This window comes from Botryllus schlosseri, chromosome 1 (genome assembly GCF_051294905.1).
Source record: "Botryllus schlosseri isolate E-star chromosome 1, Bs_hap1, whole genome shotgun sequence".
In the NCBI taxonomy this organism is placed as follows: Eukaryota; Metazoa; Chordata; class Ascidiacea; order Stolidobranchia; family Styelidae; genus Botryllus; species Botryllus schlosseri.
In genome coordinates this window covers 34,776,970-34,800,419 of record NC_137236.1, presented here as the reverse complement: position 1 = coordinate 34,800,419, position 23,450 = coordinate 34,776,970, and the positions used below count along the sequence as shown (strand labels likewise).

Below are 23,450 nucleotides of genomic sequence, written 5' to 3'. Positions count from 1 at the left end.
GAGCCACCGGTGAGATTCGAACTCACGACCCCTGGTTTACGAGACCAGTGCTCTAACCACTGAGCTACGGCGGCTGACGGCTTAACCTTGGAAGAGGCGGCTAACAATTTAATTTACTAGAAATTACGGCATCACTTGGGGGGTCATTACATGCTCATTCGTGATCGTGTTCGTAATCGCGTTCGTGATAGCGTTCGTAATCGCGTTCGTGTTCGAGACTTTGCCCAACCGAACAGAATATTAATCTTCGAGATACGTATCACATGTTTTGTTCGCACTAGTGATTTCTGTTCGTTCGTTCGTGGATTGGAAGGGGGAAGATCAACACTTCGTTTCGTATAGCCTACATCAATGAGCTGAGAAGGATTCCTTGATTGCTTGACTACCCATCTAAATTTGTTAACGACAAATTCTGGGAATTAATATTAAAGTGCAAGCAGAGGTCCAGACAATATGCTCAGAACTTGCGGAATGATGATTTATTTATGAGTTGATTAATTATGACTTGAAACGAATCAAAGACTTTTTGAGACCTAGATTTTCCTTATAGCAGCCCGATTATGACATCGCAATTACCATGCGCTATCGGCAATGCCATAATCGTTTACATCGTCACGGCTATCTAGTAGCTATTGAAACAGTAAAGGTGCTTTCTAATCGCAAATGCTTGTCTGCAAGCCAGTTTAAAACTTTATAAAGTTCTTTAATACAGCGTTTTGCGGCAACGACTTCCGTGTTGTTTATTGATATGTAAATGAAAGTTGGAGCTATAGATAGCATTGTATCTCAAAATGCGCTCACTACTTTACTCACAGTTGGCTGGGATATTTTCAAGAAATCTATGGTGCAATTCTGGAAGCCTCTTGAACGGAGCGCTTTAAGAGATACTAAAACTTTGTGCTGTCAGGTTAGATGTGCAGAACGATGACCCAATGGCTCCATGCTATGCTATACTGCTGGTAATCAATACAAATATTCGATTTCAAATTTGCTTATTTTAAATTCTGTGACGACGTTTTTTTATCGCTCCATTCGTTCAAGTCAAAATATTCCCATTCTTGACGTCCTCAAAAGTGCGATGAGCGATTATTTGTACAAAGAAACAACGGGCAGCCAATGCCGAAATTAGTCTTCCCGAAACAAACAAGTCTTCCCGAATGGCGATCGTACGAGCACGAATGGTATTGAGTGTTCGCGTTGTGCCAAAGAAATTTGTCCGAATTCCGGAAGATTTTTTTCATCGTGTTCGTGATAAGATCGCGCGGAGTACCGATCATAAAAAATGTTCTGCGATTTCCCGTATACTGAAGATTTCTAATCTTACGAAGAGCATGTAATGACCCTCTGTACTATAGCAATTCTAACCACTTTGAATATCTGCTGATATCCCACTAAGCTGACTTGCACATAATCGAGGAGCTAAGACAGAACCAAGCAGAACGCTAACCCGTTTGTGGAACGCCCCGGGGCACTGAAAATCGAGTACCACACGTTTTGAAGCAGTGCAGACAACAACGCGTAAACGGGCCTTTGCGATTACTCGTGACCTATCACGCGACAGCGGCTTTTATGTCCACTCCGGCATTGCATCGCTCTGTCGAGTAGGCGTGGTGCACACTGTCGCTTGTAACATGCATAGATGGAGTGGCTTTTACGTCCACTCCGGCATTGCTAGAAACAAGGTTGAGAAGCACTTTACTAGCGGCTCCTGAATTACATTAATTAATATTTGGTTTTTCATCAATCGTTGCGCCGAGAGAGCAGACCATAAAATGCCCACAATCAGTTGACTAGCAGCAGGATCAGGGACATAAACGCGGAGAACAAACGCGTCATGTTGACGATGGCGCTGCAAAACTGAACATCAGTTTGGTTCAAGGTTCTGCGGATATGTATAAGCTTATTGTTACAGGATATGTGTCTGTAGAACAGTAAACATATACGACGAATGTACAAAACGAATATAACGTACATAATATTAACATCAGAAGCACTAAAATAGGGACGCACGATATACGGTGACTTACTCACGCCAGCCTGATCAATTGTAACAGGTTTATGGTCAAATGTTATATATGGATTTATAGAGCAGTTTGCATTTATGACGAATGTCCAAAAAGAATCAAATCTCTTAAATATTTTACAACAGAAGCACTATAACGGGATTGCACGATACGATGACTAATCCACGCCAAACTCGAATCTCGCAAAACGAGCAGCTTGGAGAATAAATCGACAGCAATATTCCCTGTAATATTTCACGAGTCTGCTCGACACACCAACTAAATGGGGGCCCCATGGGCATCAGTGCGTGACAGTACAACAGTGCGTGGGCCGCACAAATTTCCTTCTACGCCCACTGGTTGGCCACCCCTGGTGTAGGCCTACTGTGCTAAACACTGATGTGACGTCCTAATGCCGACAATGCAGCCATTGCTATCAGTGACGTGCGGTGAGGTTCATGGCTGGTGAGGCACGGACCCCCCCCACACACACACAAACACGCACCCACGTAAAGTACCTGATAAAGAGACCGACAATGTGAATAACAGCAGCGGGTATAGAGAGCATTTTCTTTGCACACTGATAGATAGCCGTTGCAATTCCATATTCAGAGGTGGTCGGTAGCGAAGTACTTCTACTATTTGGAAGTACTCAAGTAGTTTTCCTCTACTTCTAGTACTTACTCAGGTAGATCTGATTTTCTCTTCTTCTACTACGTAATATTTTCTGATCTACTTACTTACTTTTCGCTATTTTCAGTTTGTCAAGTAGAAGTAGTTTATTCCCTCAATACGAAAGACAGGCTGAGGAATTTTGGAGCTGTTTTCATGGAGTACCAACATTCAATATTCATAAAAGTCAAGTAAAGCCCAAAAATTTTGTTGCGCTTCGCGCATAGTAGTTATGGACTGACAAATATGTTTTCACGAAAATATCAGTGAATATAATTTAGGTATCGGATTGCTCGGTTCTGCTCACACCGCATTGTCGCCCATATCAAATATTTCATCACAGTAAATATGGCCCGCCATAACGTTTGAAACTACCATTTCGCAATCTAGCAATTACCTATCATATCGTAATCTAGCAGCCCATGACTTGTCCTGCTAATCTAGAAAATCCGGCTTTTTAACGTTACTCCTGTTTTAGCAGATCACCTTCGAAGCTTTATTGACAAGAGACATGAAATATATTTTCCGCTTTTTAGAAGTGGTATTTGTATTTTACTTTGAATTCCGAATATCCCAATTTGAGTTCTAATTACTTTCAGTTCTTTTGTCTGCAGAGCATACATGTTGAACAATAAAAGCAAGTGTAGTTAGTAATGCCTCTATTTTCCGAAAATAAAGCTACACTAAATATAAATTTTACGATCCACATTATTTGTTATTAACGTATACTAATCGCACAAAGTGTTGAAACCGTATCCGATACAACTTCTCCGTATTGCTCTTCGCCTAAACTTGGGGCCTTATAATATGGGGTAGGGCGACGTGCCATGATATTCTCCAAAACGGGGTCTTCTAGTAAACAAAGGGTTAGTATTACATTTTCATATCAATACTAAAATTTGCATGCCATGATGCAAAAGAATCCTTATTCTGTCGGAAATTGATACCTCCTGGATGCACCAATACGTATCAAGCTCTCTGCACCTTCCGCATAGCTCAATTTGCAGCTTTTGACAGTCCATGCGAACGAATTAAGACTGTTTTCAAAACTACTCTCTTACATGAATAGATTTAAAGTCAGTCAACTCCACTTCTACTTCAAGTAGTTTTAGGTGACTTATGAAAAAAGTACTTCTACTTGTAATTGAGTAGATTTGCCCAATTTCGAAAGAAAATACACTAGGACACTAGGTCAAGTCAAAATAATAGATCTAGTGTAAAAACACTAGCAGTGGAACCACAACGACAACGCAGGCTGTGTAAGTATAACTATAACATAATGAAGAGTTATTGGTATTGCAGTCGAGTTCAACATAGAAGCCACAAACAACGACACTGCAGCCTATGCAAGTAGATATCACATACCGCAATTTAACGTGGCTATGGATGGAAATACATAACAGCTACATAAGTAAGCGAATGTATATTTGCTCCGCATTAGGTATTGGCCCTCGTTACTATATAATTCCTACAAGACTGTAGGATTCCGAAATCGATAGCGCGTTTCACTGGGCTGCAATTGTCCAATTGTTAGCGAACAGTGCATGAGGCAGATTCGTTTGTGCCTCACCTGACTGTTGTTTCTCTGCGATATCATTGTCTGTACTAAAGCCGAATGTTCCATTCCTTGGCGATTTTTGGGGGATTCTGGTGCTCTAACACTGTTAATATTTGGATTTTCGGAATAAGTGTGACGATAGCATTTGATTGATACCAGTTATTATGAATTCCGTGCTATTTATGATGAATTGCATTGTCGCAGGTGAGGCGAGGCACGACCCGCCCGAGCCTCACCTGTGCCTCACCTCTCCTTTTACGCTGTATTTTTGAATAATAAATATGCAAATTGATGATGTTTGGTGAAAAAATGTTCAAATTTGGTTACTTATGAACATCGATAGAAAATGCGCTATTATGTAAAATTCATATTAGTGCATACTGCATATGTTACCAGTCTGTACAGCGGCGATCAAGTTAATAGAAATGTCGGAGATTTCCGTCTCAACCACTGTTTCTTAGCCTTGACGTCAGTGCACCCCAGGGAGTGAAATGGGGGGGGGCGATGAAGAAAAATGGCGTCGCAGTAGAGGGAGCTGTAGGGACACAGCACAACAACAGTCCTATATATCCTAAGTTTTCATTGCAAATGAACAATACATCCGAAAAAACTGCCAAATCTTGAAATTTTTCGTCACTCTACGAGCGAAATATATGCAGGCCATGTTTGCTACATGTTTCCATGTATACGGTGGTTTATTATACTTCATTTAAAGTGATTTGCTTGTGCTTTCAGATCGCCAATTCCCCGTTAGAATACTACCATCACACTACCTCGGGTTATTTTCCACAAAATGTTTCGAACTAGGCAGCCTATTTTATCCCGCAGCGAACAGTGTGTCGAAGTCGAATAAAAAGGCACTGCACCACTTTTAAGAGCGAAAGTGAGAGCCCTTTGTACATTGAAGATGCTTTGAAGCTTTTGGGTTAAAATGATCAACTAAAATGTAGTTGTTTTTGTGAGCTACAAAATTAAATCTTCAGAATATTCCTTCATCGTATCATAAAGGATGATACTGTTTAGTGTTGTGACCTGCAACCTTACATTAATGTTCTATAATATGGATTGCTTTGTTTCGAATAAGATAATGTTGAAGTTAATTGACCAGCTGGTATGAGCCCGTACCCGAAGGTTGTCATGACAACCTTGATTTAATCACAGATATAGCACATACAATTATCATAGCGGTAATTAGTCGATTGGTCCTTAGGCGCGATTGTAGCTATTTCCTATAGTGACAGCTCGTAAAGACCGACCGGACTTCGGACTCTAAAACCCCTTGTTTTTACTTCCATCCCTAAAATATGGGGGCCGCCAGACCCCGGCAAGTTTCTAAAGGGGGTGCTGCAGAAAAAAATGTTAAGAACCACTGGTTTAAACGAATCGAACACAATTTTGCTGCAGAGAAACTGATGTAATTCAACGCCATACACTACACACTGCACATTCGCAGCATTTCACGATCAACGTTTGCAAAGTCCCGTTGAGCAAATATTATGCGCAGCAACGAATTGCGATTCTCAGGCATACACTTTAACATACTGTTAAATTTCCAACTCCAATTAAAAAGACCAACATGAAGATTCCTCGCGACTTATTTCGAACACGGGAATGCGACGCTTATGGAGAGAGGAGTCTTTTTCAGAACACTCGGGTTGAAATCGACGTTTCTACCGAGATGGCGTCGCTTGAGCTGATTACGAATTAATGCTTACAAATTAGTGATGTACATTTGTACATCTAAAATGATCGTCAGTGTGGTCAGTTGAGAAATAGTGCTTTCTGTGAAAGACATAGTGATAATTTTTTTATGAACCACGGGTGGATTTTTGTTTGTGCGCGGCTCAGATTTTCTGTGCGTCTATAGGCTGAGTCGGCTTAGAGCAGGGGTCGCCAACTCAAAAGGGGTCGCGGGCCACTTTTCAAAATTCGTAGCGGCCGCGGGCCGCATGCATTCATTATCGATATATAGTACAGGCAACCACGTTTTAAAACTCTACGTCAGTACAACGCTATGCTACCTAACATAGGCGATAGGCATAGTGACCACAAAAGAAGTAATATTTTATTAAAGGAATAAAAATACAACAAAAGATCATTGTCGTCAATTTCAATATATTTTGAACTCTGAACTGTGCACGATACCTGGAAACGCTTTTGGGGGCTAGCGAGATACGTTACTATGGTTGAAAGACCATCTCCGCGTAAAGCTTGATCTTGTCTGGAAACCCTAAGCCTGTGGTTCTCAAACCTTTTTAAATATGCCCCCTGATACTAAAAATTTCGGGCCTCCCACTTATCGTCATATCACAAAATGCACCCAAAAAGCTGGCAATCCCAACGGATAGTTTGATGGCATGGAAGGTTATGAATGTTGATGGGAGAATTCTATAATATGAATTCCGGACTATTACACAGAGCAATAACTATGAATGAGAGGTGAATCGCGCCTAGCGCGAAAATCTTTTCGGTTTTTGCACGTTATTTTCAGCATTTCAAAATGTTTTCTTAGCTTTCTTCCGAAATCTCAAATCAAGTCGCGGGCCGCAAAATATGACCTTGCGGCCCGCGTGTTGGTGACCCCTGGCTTAGAGGGAACATTGCTCGAGAGTCATCCTGACATCACATCGGTACGAATGATATGGAAAGTTCACATACATTGCGTCTATGCGACCACAAAGAATCGAATCCCAGTTTTACATTGCATGGATTACTGGGAATTCATTTCGGCACACCTATTTCATATCACTTTGTAACAATCCTGTGAGTTGTTCATGGCTTCACAGAAATTCTATTTCCACTGACGTGTGTAGCTTTGTAATACTTGTTTCGCATGCTGTGATTACACCAATCGAGGTTTAAAGGCTTCCGCAATGTAAAATAGTATCGCCCACATCGCAGCGCTGCATTATCGCTATCGCTACGCTGGTGTCAGCTTACGCATCTAGCATTCGAAATCGAGCCTCAAAATTACTGTGAATATCTGCGAATGTTACTAGCATCGTCATGGAATACTTTGATACCACGAAGAATATGTGAAATATATATCTGTTTCACGCGGCAATCTTTACGCCGCTTCCCGGGAACACGCTCACATTTAACATGCACAGTCGAATCACATAATAACTGTAAACTTTCAACCTAATACACCGGCTTCTCAATACCGCTGCAAACTAAAGCTATCCATACAACAAGGAAATGGCCGTGTGCCGCGCACTAGACGAATTATGTACCTCAATGTCAGTATTGTCAGCGTTATATGGAGCAATGCGACTATGTAGGGCTGTTCAAAAATAACTTTTTTTTCCCGATTCAAGCCGGTCACCTCTTAAATCGTCAGGTTGCAGTAGAAAACCTTGCTCACCAAATTTCACTCGATTCCAACCAGTAAAGGCCTCCGCAGATCCAATTAAAAATTTTAATTTATTATGGAAAATTAAAAAAAAAAATTTCCAAATTTTTTTGCCAACCCCACGAAATTGTTGAGCTGTCTTCAAAGACGTTGCTAAACAAATTTGAGTCAATTCCGACCAGTAGAAGCGGAGTTATGTGAGTTTTTCGTTGATAAATCGCGGATTATCCACCAATCAAGGATAATCCGAGAAATATCATCGAAAAACTCACATAACTCCGCTTCTACTGGTCGGAATTGACTCAAATTTGTTTTGCAACGTCTTTGAAGACAGCTCAACAATTTCATGGGGTTGGCAGAAAAATTTGGAAATTTTTTTTTTTTTTTAATTTTTCATATTAAATTAAAAACTTTAATTGGATCTGCGGAGGCCTTTACTGGTTGGAATCGAGTGAAATTTGGTGAGCAAGGTTTTCTACTGCAACCTGACGATTTAAGAGGTGACCGGCTGGAATCGGGAAAAAAAAGTTATTTTTGAACAGCCCTACTATACAGCAGCAACGCACTAAACTTGTTCGCGTGTTTTTGCCGAAAAGAGTACCGATCACTGACTGATCACTGATATCTAATAGTCAAGTCTCAAATTACTGTCGTGGCATGATCTTGACCTCAAAACCCCTAACGCTTCAGCACAGACACAGGAGAGAGTAGCTCGCTAACCAGCATGTCAGTCGTTTTTCTATTGAAAATCCGAAAAACATACAACCCGGCAGTTCCGGAAACGCGAACCTGTACTGTACCAGTGTACACTGTACAGGTACATTATACAATGTACGTTATAAAACCCTATAGTAGCATAACCTTGCGTACGATTAGCTAAGCTTGACGTAATCTTTGCGATCATGTTAGGGCGCAAGTCTTTGTGGTCTAGCCCTTTCACAGCCGTAGTAATTATAGTTTTAAGCCTATAGTTAAAAAGCACCTGAAATAGCATAATTATATACTCGAATGGGCCATTCTCACTGGCATTACTGACTGTATGCTATGGTTGTGTTTCGTCTAGCATTTCTGACTAGGTTTCTTCGTATAGCGTATTTCGATTGAGTCAAAATTAAATCCTCCTTCTGAGTCGTTCGCTGGCTCGCAGTCACCAATCCGTGAGGATAACAATTGTTTCTTACTGCTGAGAGTAGACTTAAATCTTCGACTAGATCAGCTGAAACATCAACCCATTTCTGTAACGCCCAAGGGCGAACAGGAAATCGGGTTCGACGCGTATTTGACGTAGCGCAGACACCGACGAATAAATAGTACGTTTCTCATGATGACGTCATATTCTTTCGTGCAATGCCGCTTTTGATTCCACGACTGCACTGCGCAATGTGACTTGTCAGAAGTGGCGCTGTCGGGATACTTGTGGCAACATGCAGGCTGTATTTAGCGCCTGTCGCATAATATGCCTTGATAGGATAACAATCTGAACACAGTCTGTCGCAGTAATACTTAATAAAGCCATATATTTGATCATTTATTTAGGCGTTGCTTTGATCACACAACAAACTGACATTATACAGTTATCCAACGGTGGCGCGTTCTAAAATATCTGTATCAGTACTGTCTCAGAACGAAACTGGTTGTATGCTACTGCTACGCAGTGGCATCACTGTGGGAAGTCTCATTTTGCGCATCATAAATATTGCAAAGACGATACGCTGCACGAGAATGAGACGCAAGCATTGACGAGTCGAGACGAATCAATACTAGTTAGCCCTCTATAGTTTACCGGACCTCGACCTGCCATATCGATTTCGCCTTCCGACCAGTGATGAGCATCGGAGCGGAGTCGGAGTGGATTCGGAGCGGAGTTTTGCCGATTTTGTGACAGACGGAGCGGAGTCGGAGTTTACTACAAATATTTTTTCGGAGAATTTCGGAGTATTGTAACTTTTTTCTCCGATATCTTCGGATAGCTCTGACCAGAATACACTATTGATTATGATTACAAGCCAAAACACAGACAGTTGACACCTTGTAAAGTTTTAATATGCGGGTAACATGCAAAAATGACTTCTAAGTAAATGAAAATCAGTCATCTGCACTGCAATTGGGGACTAATACTATGAGGCCAACCATATTATCACATGTACAATGTTGTACCATGTGTACCATGTACCATGCTTGCCACTGTTTCGGATACTTGACGAGATTCATCGGAGTATCTTGGAGTCTGGGATTGAGCTCTTCGGAGTCGGAGGGAGTTTTCCTCAGACACTTAAGTTGTCGGAGGGATTCGGAGTCTCGAAAAGCACTATCCGCTCATCACTGCTTCCGACACACTCCACCTTTTTGTCACCTGTTCTTTTATATTAAATTCTTTTACTTTTCATTCTGTGTGCATGCTTCCTTTTTTACATCGCCTAGGCCAGGTGGGTGTCTATTATCATTATTATAAGTAAAAATCGTGATAGTGGCGCTTATCACGGCACAGGTTTTGTGCGGCCGTGACTGGCAAAAAGATTGGCCACCCCTGCTGTATGACAGTGATGTTCTCAAATCCACATTGTCTTCGTCATTATTGGCGAGAAATGGCTTTGAAGTTGCATTGCTGTCGTTAAGATACATTCGTTAAATACGATTTATTCCTTGTATACGTGGATAAATGGGCGAATAATGTATCGATTCAGCAATCCGGCCCGCCAAGTACTTAATTTTCCTATATCCGGCCCGCCGACTTGAAGAAGTTGCCCGCCCCTGGTTTAGGCGAAGAGCAATACGGAGAAGTTGTATTGGATACGGTTTTAACACTTTGCGCAATTAGTTTACATTAATAAAAATATCGTGGATCGTAAAATTGTTTATAGTGAAGCTTTATTTTCGGAAAATAGAGGCATTACTCACTAAACTTGCCTTTTTACTTCAACATGTATATTCTGCATGCAGACAAAAGAACTGAAATTAATTAAAAATCAAAGTATGATACTCAGAATTGAAAGAGAAATACATAAAAGCGGACAATACATTTCACGTCGTTTTTCCAGAAAGGTGGTCTGCTAAAACAGATGCAACATTCAAAAAAGCCGGAGTTCACTTTTCAGATTAGGACACGTCATTGGCTGCTAGATCATGATGTGATAGGCAATTGCTAGATTGCGAAACGGTAGTTTCAAGCGTTATGGTGGGTCATATTTACCGTGATGAAATATTTGAATTTATATTCACCGATACTTCCGTGAAAACTACTGTGCGTGAAGCGCAACAAAAGTTCTGGGCTTTACTTGACTTTTATGAAAATTAAATGTTGGTACTTCGTGAAAACAGCGCCGTAATACGCCGGGCTATATTTCTTATTGGAGGATTAAGCTACTTCTACTTGACAAACTAAAAATAGCGCAAAGTAAGTAAGTAGATCACAATATACTACGAAGTAGAAGTAGAAGTAGCGAAAATCAAATCTACTTGAGTAAGTACTAGAAGTAGAGGAAAACTACTTGAGTACTTCGAAAAAGTAGAAGTACTTCGTTACTGACCACCTCTGTATATGGAGCTATACACACACGACATTTGGTTATACAAATAATGAGTATACAACATGTATTATCTATACCATATAAGTCGTCCCGAAGATATCACGAACTGTACAACATTATCCAATATCGTTGGATCTGTTAAAACGTCTTTCAACTCCCAATTTATTCGGCTCACTCACGCAGCATGATGTAGTTGTCTCCTTTGATGTTGATATCTCACACAATGTAACAAAAAGTGCTCTACAGATTCTTCTGCATTGCATTGCTGACATAGTGGAGTCTCAGAACAAGGGATCTTATGCAGATGTTGATTCAGTCTGCAATGGCCGCTTCTTAATCTCAGTAGAATTACGTGTCTTCGCCGTGTTCCAATTTGAGCTATATCGTCGGTAATTGATGGTCGCAGATTCTTACGCTCTTCCGGTCTCAGTGCTTTGGTATATCTGATCCCATTCACATCTACAATGGTGTCTTAAGACGGACAGTGCATCACGCAGAGGTAATGAGAGGTGGGTGTCTAATTTCGAACACTACTCCAAGTCGGTTCGACACCTTCCTATCTTTCATTGTATCGCAGTCTTGTGGTGCATTGAGTTGATGAAATTGTTAGCAATAAATTGAAACTTAATTGAGTAAATTTGTAAATACAGTGATGGCTGGAAACTATTAAACCAATATAAGTACCATTCCTTTATATTTTGTCAACATATTTTACAAATCCTTGTTGTATATTGCTTTAGACTTGGACGTGCGCAGCCGTGAACTCCATTCTTCAGGAAGCAGTCGCTGATATATGAAAGCACCTTGCACTAATTATAATGCCAACACCTGCAGGGTTGGACTGACAAAAAATTGCGTATAACACATTTTACTATTTTTGTTGTACACAAATATTTTTCCTCACGCATTATTAAGTTCTGCACCGTTACATATTATGCGCGTATCTTTCTTGAAAAGTAGGCATTCCGTTTTATTTTTCGCAATTTCTTTATCGGGCAGTTATGGCGGTAGCCTGTAGAACTCTCCAGCAATTCGTTAGCCAGCAGATAAAATGGTTTATATCTCTACATCAACGTTTTCTGAGAAATCCTTTCCAAACTAATCGATATGTCAGCGAGATGTCATAAGCTCACATTATTGATTGTGAGGACTATAACTACATATAGATTGAAAAGATTGCTGTAAATTTAAATTATCAGTTAATCAAAGTTCACTACACGCTCATGATTTTGCAGTGATGATCAACCGTGTAGCAGAGTATTTTCATTGTCGCTGTTATCAGATATTGCTTTTCGTTTCCTCCCCAAATCGGCCCATCCTGGTTGTTTGCGTACTACTAAATGGTGATAGCTGAAACATAAGAAAAACATTTCGTTATCGTTTGTTCGACAATATAGAGAAAGTCAGTTTGAAATAGCAATTATCTCATTTCATCATGTCTTCAATCTCAGTCGAGAGCATTAATGTATTGGGGAAATGGGACTGTGTGAACGAGCGCTTTTGGTTATTTAATATTGGTGTCGACATATAGATTGACCGTTTTTGTATGTACAGTTCAATTCTGCTTCAAGTCCTAATGCTTGTAAGATAGCAAAATCCATGGATTTTATCGAATGAAATGTCGTGGCTCACAAATCCCTTAGTGCAGTGGTTCTCAACCTTTTTGTCCCCGCGGACCCCTTTGGACCGTCACGGACCACTGCGGACCCCCCGAAGTTTTAATTCAAATTTAGCTCAATTATCGTGCAATCGTCATCTGTCATGTACAAATAATATCTGTAGGCTAGTGATAAACAGCAACAAAATGACTTTTCTTGAAAAAAACATGCTATTTATGTGGAAATTGGGTTGACTTTTATTATTTCAAAGATAATTTTGCAACACAATTTTCTGAAATACGTTGTCGTGTCTTGAGAATCCGCGCCTTCGACTAATATGAACGACGGCCAAAAATCCATTCCCACGGAGATTGGTGGTGGCGAATGTAGTACTGAACGGGTAACGCATTCTACGACACGTTTGGGTATATGATCGCAACAAATATGGCACCAAAATTGACAAACCATTTTTAATGGACATAAAATGTCAAGCCTGGTCATTTGTGTCACGCTGCTCATCTTGATGTTATCATCGAACAATGGCTATTCTATATCACAGGAGAAAATGGATTTTTGCCAACATTTCGCAGTCACCGTAATTGACGTTACTAATCAAACTCTTTTTTCACAATCCCCAACAAAATATAGGTATCAGCATACTATTGGCAATTTACCAATTAAAATGAGTCTGCACAGTAGGACATTTCATATCTGAGAGACATTCTGTCGGTTTGAGCTCTGGTGTATTATTAGTAATGAAGCGAAATTGCCTCGCGATTCTCCTATTTAAATAACATACAAATTAGATTATCAACTATTTTGTAAATTTAGTGGCTTCGCGGACCCCCTGAAAATGCTTCACGGACCCCCGGTTGAGAACCACTGCCTTAGTGGGTGGTACGCGCCACTGTCATTGTCGTATAGTGTGAGAGAGAAAGATATTCAATCTCCAGTAACCATTGTGCATGTTGAGCTAATTCTCTATTCCTATACATTATGAGTAATCACCAAAGTTTCTTAGTAGGCTACTTATTCGCCTGTTCAAGGTTCAAACAACGCCAGCATTAAACGGTGTGGTGGAGACGTCGGATTTGAATTAATTATAAGGTTCCATTAATTTCGACAGGTTCATCACATGCCTTATTCGTACGTCTTGAATACTAATTCTCGGACTCGAGTCGTGCCCCAATGTCCCCAACGGGTTCGGGCTAATAGCTGTCGTGCTCGTGCTAGTTTTTAGCCCTCCTGATTTTACCTCATAGGCCTATGTATAGCGCGACTTGGTTTACTCTCCCATCAGCTGCAATTGTAGTAATTACCCTGTTGAGCAGGGATTCGCCTGTGAGCCTTTTTAAGGGCGGCTATGAAATAATCTGAAAAATAAATCATCTCCAAGTCAACACCATCACTATAACAAAAGAAACCAATTAAATGCCATGTGGCTGACTTTTTCCATGTCCAAGCCAGCTACTAAGACAACGGTTCTCCACCCTTTTGTCTTTGCGGGCCCAATTGGGACCGTGACGGACCCCCGTGGACCCCTCCAAGTTTTAGTTTAAGTTTTGCTCACTTATCGTGCAACCGTCATCTGTCTTGTGCAAATATCAACTGAAAGCTAGTGATAAACAGCAACAAAATGACCGTTCTTGAAAATGATATCATATACTATATGTAGAAATATGGGTCGACTTTTATTATTTCGAAGTGACTTATGCAGCTGGATTTCTTATCTCTTGAAATATGTGATCGTGTCTTGAAAATTCACGCTTTCCATTTGATATGAACGAGTGCCGGAAGTCCATTTCCACGCAAAGGTAGGTGGCGGCGAATGTAATTTATAACGGCTGACGCTTCCGGTGACACCTTTGAGCACGATCGCAACATATATGGCCCCGAAATAGAGAAACGTATTTTTCAATGAAGTTATCACGTCCAGACTAGGCATTTCCATATAGCAGCTCATCTTCAAGATATTCTTGAATAGTGTTTATGCATATCACACATGAGACAGACTAGAAAAACTATTTTCAACAAACCTCAACAAAACGTCTTTAAACAGCAATATACATTTGTATCAGTAGGCTATTGGCAATTTGGCTATTAAAATGAGTTTACACAGTAGGATATTTCATCTCATATGGCCACTCTGACGATGTGCTTACTGAAACATTAGCGCTTTTGAAGCGAAACTGCTTCGTGATTTCCTTGATTTAAAAATGTTACAAATTTGTTATCAGTAGGGCGAATCTTTTTCAACTTAAAAACGGAAGATTTTGACCTATAAAATCAAAATTTCGACCAAATTTTGACCTCACGTATGCAAATTGGGTGTTTTCTCCTATAATGTTAAAATTGTACTTCTTACATCTTCATTTCTGGTTGGAACTGTCTGTCCTTACGAAGTAGTTTGACCTGAAAAAACATTTTAGACTTAAAAACTGACAAAGTTTTACACGAAAAAATCTATTATTTTATTTATATCTGGCCCTATGAAGGATTCCAGTAGTTACATCACGTATTATTGTAGAAATAATTAAAATTTGTTGTAGTACAACTAAAGATACTTTCCTACATTCTCGGGTACAAAGTGTCTATCCTTACTAAGTAGCTTGCCAAGAATGGAGAAAAAACGTTCAACAGCTGCAGTTGTTAACTGACAACAATGAAGTTGTGCGTACACTGCTGGTGACACACCATGTTACTTCATTATGACAATGTTGTCTACAATCTACATCACAATTTTTCATCATGCGCTTCTTGATATAAGAACCAAGCAGTCTTGTTTCAGTTACAACATTTTGGTATAAGTTGACGATACCACCATGTACACCTATTTTTTTTCATTTCACCGTTAATTATTCACAATGGGCAGACAATAGACCGTCTCCAACGGTTGGTCTATAACTATGGTTGCATTTAAAACAAACGGTGTTTTAAAACACTTTGTTTCAAACATGTTTTAAACAGTGTTTTAAACAAAGGCTCTTTAAAAAAGAGTTGATTTTTTCCAAGTTGTACAATTATGCCTTAATGGCGCAAATCATTTCCAAAAACATGTTGTATGAGCCTACGGACAATTACCACCCGATATAGCCGACGTGTATCGATATGGGATGGCTGGAACCCTTAAAATAGTCGGTTCAACATTTATAGTACAGATATTTCGTCAAAAGGGCTATATTTACCCTATATTTTCAATTGTCAATGTCAATCCACTATGACGTCACGATCGACTATTCGTGACGTCATGGCTTTAAAAAACAAAACAAAAAAACCATGAAAAAACGTTTGAAATTAGGGTCTTGTTTTAAACATGTTAGTTTTAAATTGATTTTAATTTTAGATGCAACCCTACCTAGTAGGCTAAAAGCTGTAAAATATTACATGATAAGTTCACCGACAGTGCAAAATCTAAGATACAAACGAAATGCAGACGTCAAAAAAATTTGGACTTTGTAAACAATTTTGACAAATTTTGACCTAACGCTATAATTTTGACAAAATTTTGATAGGTCAAAAAATCGCCCTCGGTATCACTAATTTTGCAAATTTAGAAGTTTCGCAGACCCCCAGGGGTCCACGGACCCCCGGTCGAGAACCACTGTACTACGTAATTGTCATAGCAAAACAAGATCGGCTCCATTGAATGTACCTCGATTCGGTTTCTTCTGACACTCGTTCTGTGGCTATGGAACTATCTGGCCGGTCGAATTGGTCGCACGCATAATATTCGCAGGCTCTACGGTTGCACGTTGCAGTAATGTTCCATGTGAAGATATTACCAGTGGCGTTCACAGTTCCATCGAATTCCGAAGTTAGTAGGAGTAGAGCATGCGTTAGCACAACGGAAATCCGGTTTGGTACTTAAAGTTTACATTAAATACGATTAATCCCGTAGGTGGATAAATACGCGTTTGATGTATCGATTTAGGTATTCGGCCCGCCACGACCTTCATTTTCCCATATCCGGCCCGCCGACTGTACTGTAGAAGTGGCCCGCCCCTGTCGTAGACCATACGCGAAATTACAAATCCGTCATTCGTGCTGCGAATCGTCATGTTGTTTGTTACTGTATTTCCAGTATAACAGAAGCGAACGTTGTCTGCACATTGTTGCTATACGTGCTGTAAATAGCCTCGTGGCTGTCTTGATTACGCGCCAGGGGCTATTCAGGGTAGTAGTTGAACGAATGAACTATAGCATCGAGTTCACATGGATATTTCACTCACGACTACGGTGCATAGTGGTCAATGCTCATTGCTCAGATTGATCACGATCAACTCCAAACAGAGAATAATGCATACGTTCGTAAAGACTGCGTGTATTTATATAGCCTACTGCATATACTAGTGTGTATGTGGTCGGATTGGAATCATGCATTCGGTCAGCGCGATACGTGACATGACTGACGCTAATATCTGAAACACGGCCGAACAGCGGCAAAGACGCCCATTTGCGCAATCATATTAGAAGCCGCAATTAGTTATGAAATAAGAAAAGTTGAATGGGAGCCATAGGTGTCAATTTCCTGGTTGCGGGAACGAATATTGTGTGATGAAGGAATCAGTTTTGGTGTGTGATATTCCTTCTGTTAGTGCAGTGAAGGTTAACAATCTGCCAATGATATATATTCTTCAGGGTTGTAATTAATAGAATGCAGTAAGGTCAGTTACGAAAACCAAGTATTCTTACTTTTTTAAATGTATTCTCAAGTAGACCTTTCTCACACGTACTTCTTACTCAAGTGGCAATTTCTGACCACTTCCACGTAGCAGTTGTTTAGGCGATAATGCTACCTTTTAGAAAAGCAGAATCTAGTTTTAAGATTAATTTGGATAACCTTTTATGAGTGAGATACTCGTAGTGTGCGTGTGAAATAGAGATGTAAGGATTATGGTTTTTAGGGATCCGGATCCAATTCTGTTTAATAAAAATGACATCCAGATCCTGTTTCCATTGTTAATGCTAAAATTTGAATCCAAAATAATCCTGTTCCGATCTGGTAGCATCCATTGGCCCCTTAGCCGATGTTTTTCAAACTATACCTCGACAATGCATTGGAGCTTGTTATCAAGGATATGTGATGCAACGCAAAACTAGCCGGGTCAAAGTTCACACAAAACATTGATGTATTGTAAACAATCAGAAAGACACTTTCGTGAACTAGAAATTCAGAATCCTGCCCTGATCCGGATCCGGCACTCTGGAAAGAAATGTGGATCCGAATCCAATCCTGTTTATGAAAAGCATGCAGGATTCCTGTCCGGTTAGAATTCCAAATCCCGATCCTGTGCTGTACATTTCTAGTGTGAAATAGTCTATGTATCACTGTAACTACGGTTACCATAATTTAAGATCCGGTAAAGAAGGGACTTTTTACAAATCACAAAACTTATAAAATCGGATGAGAAAACGGGAAATTCTGTTGTTTTGACTAAAAAAGGATCACTTTATCAACTCGACTCGCAACTACACCACCGGAAGACCCACGCTCATGAAATTCTGTTGTGTTGGCTAAAAGTATTTTCCCAGCTCGTTTCCAGAAAGTCACACTTTAACGTAGTTTTCGCGTCTTCTATAGCGTTTTTTGTTTTGTTGTCGCTGCACAATCTCCTGGCTGTCAAAGCTATAACGGATGACGAATTGACAGAAAGGGGAAGATTCGGGCGTCTCCCGAGGACATTTTCGATTTCATGAAAAATGAGGACAAATCCTCTTAAGATGCGACGTATTGCAGCCCTGCTGTAACTGAATATATTTTCGAAGATTCCGCCAGTTTTTGATGTCAATAGTTATGTTGCGTCAGTCGCTAAGATGCCTTTTTCAATTTAGAACAGGGGCGGGCAACTTCTCCAGTCCGCGGGCCGTATGTAGGAATATTGAGTACTTGGCGGGCCGGATAGCTGAATCGATACATTATTCGCCCATTTATCCTCATATACAAGGAATAAATCGCATGTACAGAGTGGCCAACTGCTGGTGGTTCAAAAGAGCCAAATTGCTCTCCAAAATGTGACAACTATTTCCGATTTCAACCAATATGCTTATAAATTAGACCTAAACACAAAAATGATACGTTGTCAACAGCATGTGCACGTTTACGTTAGAGTGGAATGAAAATAACTTTTTTTAATCGAAAAAAGGGGTTCTTAAATCCCGACAAATGACCTGAAACTGCAATAGAAATTGACTTTAGGCAATTGCTCCTATTTTACAGCCGGCAACCCCCAATTTCTGCGCATGAGGGGGTAAATTGCACAACTCAACAACCACTGCTCGTAGAGTCAGGATATATAGCTCAAAAGCTGTCAAAACATCAAGTTTCTATCTGTCTTAAGAAGAAAGTTTTCTATATTGTCAACACAAAACGAGAAAACAGCCGAAAAACAGTAAAATATTGAAGCGGGTAAATTTAGGGAGTAACTAAGTTACATGTTAGTGTGATTTACACAAAAACAGCTAAATAAATCAATCTCATTATTTGAAAGCTCACTGGTTAGAGCTGTTACTCCATTTTTTAGAACAGGCCGGTGGGTGACTCATCTGGTACCTTGGGCCCGCGTTGGTGACCCCTGATTTAGAATATGGAGCGCGAGAGAAGCACTGTGATGGCAATAAGCCGCTTATATGATGACATAGGCCTGCAAATCCTAATATCCAAGGTTAGAACGAGAACTAAAGAAAAGTGATTCGACTTTACTTCAGTTCAATTGTTAAATAATTTTATAGTAAAATGCGCCAAATTGGAGCCAACGCGCCAAACGTAATTTTTCGTCGCCAACCGATCTTTAAAAGAGCCAAATTTCCGAAATTTGGTTCCCAAATGCGCCAACGAGAAATTTATATAAGATAATCGACACCGAATATGGCAAAGACGTCATTCACATGTACATGCACACGACCTGTATATATACATAACATGCCTGCATTGCATACATTGCATTCTCGGTGGTGTCCATTCTCGGTATCGACCGGACACCGCCGCGGGCCACATTATCAACTAAGACCTGAAACTGTCCGCGGGCCGGATAAAATCCCCTCGCGGGCCGTATGTTGCCGGCCCCTGATTTAGAATGTAGCCAGTGGTTATTAAGTATTAACTGCTAAAAGTATACACTACCTCGACTAAGTTTACCTTTTATAAACTACTTTTGCTTGAGTGCTTTTCTGGTCTTCCATTTTCTACTGCCATTTGGAGCAGTATTGAGACGTCTTGACAGTATATGCCGCTTACATTAGAGCAGTGCTCTTCAACCTTTTTCGACGTCGTACACCCTTTTAACGATTGCTCAAAACTCGTACAACCCTGTACATTAGGGGTCTTCAAAAATGACTTTTTTTCTCGAATCTGGCTACTTGATAAAATTGTTAGGTTACCTAACTTAAGCCTACACACCAAATTTGGCTCAATTCCAACCAGTAGCCGCATTGCTACGGGAGAAGAAAGTTTCTATTTATTATATAAAATGAATAACGAAAAATTTGAAATTTTTCTGTTCACCCATGAAAGTATTAGGTTGTCTATAAAAATGATGTTCTTCAAATTTGATTCAATTCCAACCAGTAGAAGCGGAGTTATTGTCGTCAAAAAATTTGGATTTGAATAAAATAGTATTTGGTCACAGCATAGATAACTACCTACGGACCGTAGGTTAGTTATCTGTAGTCACAGAGTCTATTCGCAGCCAGTTAAGCCGCCCGCCACGCAAATTGGAATTTGTTTCTTGTCAGCCCAAAAACAGCATGACATTACGAACGATAATCAACCTAAATGTAACAGTATTGGGGAGAGAGTAAGTAAAGTTACTACTGCAGAAGCGGTAATTCAGATCAGCGATGATAGCAGGCGCACCATGTAGCGTACGGCGTATCAGGCCTGCCCCACACCACATACAGTCGATAGTAGCACTTGGGCTGCAAGAGATGTCAGTAACCTTAGATCGTATGCCGCTATACACAGTCTATTGTCGCTAATTTGCAGCACTAATAACAAAATACTAAATTGCAAATGTATGGCGAAATATTGGACATAAAATCGGCATTTTAAAACAAAAGGGTTTCGATTTCAACATGGAAGCTGTTTCGACCCTGGCTGGCTACGTCACTTCATTTATGTGTATTGCGGTATTTATTAACGTCGGATAGGAAGTACAGATTCAAGAAGTCTGAGCTATCGCGGCGGTTCCTTCAAAAATCACTAAGATCTAAAAGACTAAAATCACTAGCTGAACACATATATGTTAACTGCATACTTTCCAACACCAAACGGAACCATTGGTCTATTGCCGACGGCTAAATGAATAGGAGAAATATTTGCTTATGACATCTGGTGTCGACACAAGCAAATCGCACGGTTCAATGAAATTGTATCACGTCACAGTTTCCATTTGGCTACAGGCAATTTGACGGTGATTTTTGACCGACTTGCCGAGCATTAAATTTGATGAATCGGGTATCAATCGAAAGCTGACGCTGTACAGCTTGCGAAAATATAAATTTTATTCCACTCATGGCCATGGAACCCCCACAATCTGCCCCAAATTATTCATTGTCGAGTAGATTGGCAGTGTGACGCAACAATGCTGTCTAGCGAAACGAGAGACTAGCTCAAGAGCAAGGATGCGGCCGAGCGGCGAGAGTGGGATCAGCTGACGTCGCGGCAATAGCGATGTGCAAACGCGCCACAGAGAAACGCTGCGCTGTTGATACTTTTTCTATGCGTTTCGGTACAAGCGAGCACACACCAGCCTTTCCTTGACTTGTAAGGGTAGAACTGGGTCCACGGAATGTATTAGGGCCCTACCAATTTTCGCGCAATATCCTTTAGCTGATAGAGATATGTAGGCTACGTCTAAGTAGTCTACATTGGACATGCCAGATTATTATGATATCGATTGCCTTAGCCCGCTTGTTGCGTAGGGCTCCAGAGATGCGTGGCGCTGTTGATACTTTTTCTATGCGCTTCGCTAAAAGCGAGCACACACCAGCCTTTCCTTCACTTGTAATGGTAGAACTGGGTCCACGGAATGTATTTGGTCCCTACCAATTTTCGCGCAATCCTTCAGCTGTTAGAGATATTTCTAGTAAGAAAAATGTACTTTCAAGTAATAAGATTCACTCAAGACAGCAAATTTAGATAATGTAAATATATCATATTGTAGTAATACAACTACAGTGTTGAGTTTTCACTCTAGTCCCCATAAGCACCACGTCGGTGACCTTGCCAAATTTCGAGAAGGCGAGAAAGTGCAAACTCTGTTGGGCCGAATGGACAATGGACATTCAGTTATTCACAGATGCGAAAAAAATACTGCAAATCCGTTTTACGTAAGTTACATTAGGAATATATAGGGTAGAGTGGGGTAAAACGCCCCTGTGAGGTAAGACGCCCACCATCGCTATTACCAAACAAAGTGATTGTTGAATGAGTCACAATAGCCTAAAGTATGCCTAATGGTCAGACGGAGCTGTCACCTTAATTTCTGAAGTTGAAAGAGGACTTGGTGAGTTTTACGATAATATATTACTTTTTGACTTGTTTCTTACAAAAATAACCGTAATATAACTGGATGAAACGTAACTATTGAGGTCGCCGAATGAATCTTTCTCATCTTATTTAGGATCCTACTATGTTCGATGTGATTTTAGTGTAATTTCATCGTCAGATACACAAAATAACCACCTTGTTAGTGTTTCGAAAGTAATGGCGGCCTCGTGGCTAAAACGCCCACCCTATACGCGGGGTAAAACGCCGCTAGTGGGCGTTTTACCCCTTGAAGTGATTCGCATTCGTATCATTACCCAGGAGATCAAAATCATGTTGTTTGATAAGGAATTTCCAATGATATCCAATACAGTACTGGTAGATTTTTTTTAAACGGTTATGGTCTGTAAATTAATCACTATTTTTTTAAATGGCATGCAAAGACGCGAGATGAGTGTGAAACTCGAACAGGAACTCTGGGGAGTTTGATCAAGAATCAACTAAATGTGTTCACTAATCAGTCTAATCAAAACACTACAATTATTATTTACCTGCAGAACAAAAACATGGTGAGGACTTATAAAAGGAAAACATCCAGGGCGTCGTACTCTGAAGAAAACTTGCGCAAAGCTATGGACGCCGTGCAAGGAGGCGCGGCGTTGAAGACAACGGCAATATATTACGGGATACCTCCTAGAACGCTCCGTCGACATACGAATAAAGAAGTATCGAACCCGGGTTCTATTTCATTGGGGAGGTTTAAACCAGACATAAATCTTCAATATGAAAGTGAAATAGTATCGAAGATTAAGGACATGGAAAAGGCCTTATTTGGCTTAACTACGAAGGACGTACGCCGTCTGGCTTATGACTTTGCCACAAAGATGGGAATGAAACATCGGTTTAATGACGACGTTAAAATGGCTGGCAAAGACTGGCTACGTGGTTTCTTATCACGTCATCAAGAATTATCAATTCGAAAGCCGGAAGCTACCAGTATAGCACGGGCAGTGGGATTTAATAAGCCTCAAGTGGAAAAGTTTTACACGGCTTATCGGGGCGTTTTAAACTCACACTGTTACGTGCCAACTCGTATTTGGAATATGGACGAAACCGGAATTACCAATGTCCAAAAGCCTGACAACATCATTGCGACGAAAGGTGCACGAGAAGTTGGGAAAATGACGAGCGGGGAAAGAGGGAAAACGGTCACGATAATTTGCGCAACGAATGCGGCGGGAGCATACATACCCCCT

At 40.4% G+C, this 23,450-nt stretch overlaps 1 non-coding gene across 1 annotated transcript; it reads right to left on the bottom strand.

Annotated features, from left to right (window-relative positions):
- Position 1: 1 nt before the first annotated feature.
- Trnat-cgu (transfer RNA threonine (anticodon CGU)) lies at positions 2-74 on the bottom strand. Its single transcript has one exon. It is a non-coding gene; the product is annotated as a tRNA-Thr (tRNA).
- Positions 75-23,450: the final 23,376 nt, after the last annotated feature.